Here is a 2589-nt window from a genome sequence, read left to right on the forward strand (position 1 = left end):
ATTGAGTTTTCTTTTTTAAAAATGAATTCAAGTGACGATGAATCATCTAGTGAGCCATCCATACTGGAAGATTCAAGATCTGAACATGTTCCTTCAAATTCGGAAGAAGTTATGTTTACTTTTTGAGGTTATGTTTTGGATAATAGTTGTTTGTTATAAACATAGACTAGAAAACTCTGGGAATGTTTATTAAATTTGTATATAACTTGAAGTTATTTTGCAATATACAAATTTTGAGTTTTTGTTTTTATTGAAAGTTGCTCACTACAGTGGTTTTATAACTTTTATAAGAAATAATAACCATGCCTTTAGATAAATATTTAATTTAATATGATAATATAAGATATGACTTCAGAAGAGACCTATTTTCAAGAAGATTGGTTACAACACCATATTTTTAAAGATTAGTTAGTTCCTGACGCTCATGCAAAAACTAAAGCTGATTGCAAAAGATGTAAAAACCGTTTGAATTGTCTAATATGGTTATTCAGACTGTTAAAAGTCATCCTGCAGGTATTTATACAAACTTTTTTAATGTGACAGTGAAAACTAAAAAGAAATAATGTTTGATTAGTTCTTGACGTTATATTATACTCTCAGTTATTAATAGATTGTAATAAACCTTGTGGTTGCAGTTATTGTTTTTACATTACTATTTCAAGTTTTGCAAGTTAAACTGACTGTGACAAAAAAGATAACATTAAAATGTGGCACATTTTTGAAAGCTAAATGTTTAATATTCAATTATTTTATTTTAGGTAAAACGCATCAATCTGCTGCAAAGTCTGTTAGCTGTTTCTTTGTTAATGGAAAAGAGTTGCAAGCTGAGTCACTTAGATGTGAAGAAAAAGATCGATCTCATCAAAAGATACGATGTAAAAATCTGATTTTGTGATTTATTCTTCTAAGAGTGTCTTGAAGTATGGCGCTAGTCCATACTTAAAGACACTCTTAGAAGAAGAAATCACAAAATCAGATTGTTACATCGTATCTTTTAATGAGAGTTTGAAAGACATAACCCAAACATGTCAGATGGACCTACTCGTTCGATATTGGGATGTCAATGACAAAGTCAAAATACGATATTGGACATCAGCTTTTCTTGGTCATCCCAGAGCTTTTGACCTTCTTACTCATTTCAGCGAAAACTTATCGAGATTTGATTCAAGTAAAATGTTTCAAGTTTCCATGGATAGGCCCTCTACAAATTGGAAATTTCTCAATGATCTAAATAAAGATAGAAAGAACAACGAGATCCCACAGCTTATAAATATTGGAAGTTGCTCCTTGCATGTTATATGGTACCTTTAAAGCAGCTATTGAATCAACCACATGGAATATTAAAGAAACTCTGAAAAGGTGTTGGCAAATTCTTCATGACAGCCCGGCTAGGTGTCAAAATTATGAAACAGTCACAGATGCAAAAAAGTACCCTCTTTTCTTTTGTGCAACAAGGTGGGTTGAAAGCAAATCTGTTGCGGATTGTTGCATTGTAATCTGGCCTAATATATGCAAGTTAATTGAGTTTTGGGAAAAGTTACCATCTTCAAAGCAACCCAAATCAAAAAGCTTTTTAACTGTCAAAAAAGCTGTTAAAGACAAACTTATTCTTTTAAAATTTGAAGTTTTCAGCTTTATTGCTAGCATATTAGAGTCATATTTATTGGCATACCAAACTGACAAGCCAATGATTCTATTCATGTTTAGTGACTTAGAAAGGCTGTTGCTATCCATACTGAGCTTGTTTGTGAAACGCGAAGTTATTGATATTTGGTCTATACCAGAAGTTGACTTTTACAAAAAAGAGAATCTACTTAAGGGAAATCAAATCAAACTAGGATTTGCAGCTGAAACAAGATTAGCTTATTTATAAAAGAAAGATATAATAACAATTACTGATATTCAAAGTTTCCAAAAAGATTGCACTAACATGTATGTACAATTATTTGAAAAGTTCATGGAGCGAACTCTATTAGGGTCTATCATTGTATGCAATTCTCAGGTTTTTAACCCTAATGCATTGATAACAATGACTCCAGAAAACGCTGAAAAGAAGTACAAATCTTTGTTGAAACACTTGATCAGCTTAAAGTATCTTTCACCAGTCTTTTCTGATAAAGCTATAAATCAATTTACCAATTTCTTTAGAGAATCAAGGGTTTATCAAAACAATTTTCATGAATTCAATAGAGATAGAGATAGTTTACATGACTTCTATTTTAAAAAGTGCAATCTAAGTAAATATAACGAGTTGGCATCAGCTGTCAAAATACTTTTTACACTAAGGCTTGGACAAGCTTCAGTTGAGAGAGGTTTTAGTATAAATGCCGCAATACTCGAACAAATCAATAACTATAACTAATACTCGAACAAATCGATAACAAAAAAAATCAATAACTGAAAGGCGTTTAGTTAAAGACCATATGCTATCAAATAATCTTCAGCCACATGATAGTTCAATAACAGACACTAATAAAAAAGAAGCAAGTCAATTGGCAAGGAAAGTTGTTAGCAATGAAATAAAAGATGTTGAAACAAGACGAGATCAACTGAAGAAGACCAGTGAAATGTTGCAGTTTGGTTTTGTAA

At 31.2% G+C, this 2589-nt stretch overlaps 1 pseudogene; it reads left to right on the plus strand.

Moving 5' to 3' along the window:
- The first annotated feature begins 806 nt into the window (after positions 1-806).
- LOC149886700 (uncharacterized) lies at positions 807-2362 on the plus strand (annotated as a pseudogene).
- The last annotated feature ends 227 nt before the right edge of the window (positions 2363-2589 follow it).

Source organism: Hydra viridissima, unplaced genomic scaffold, assembly GCF_058129835.1.
Source record: "Hydra viridissima isolate aposymbiotic clone 2 unplaced genomic scaffold, HvirCarnegie_v1 scaffold_6, whole genome shotgun sequence".
Lineage (NCBI taxonomy): Eukaryota > Metazoa > Cnidaria > Hydrozoa > Anthoathecata > Hydridae > Hydra > Hydra viridissima.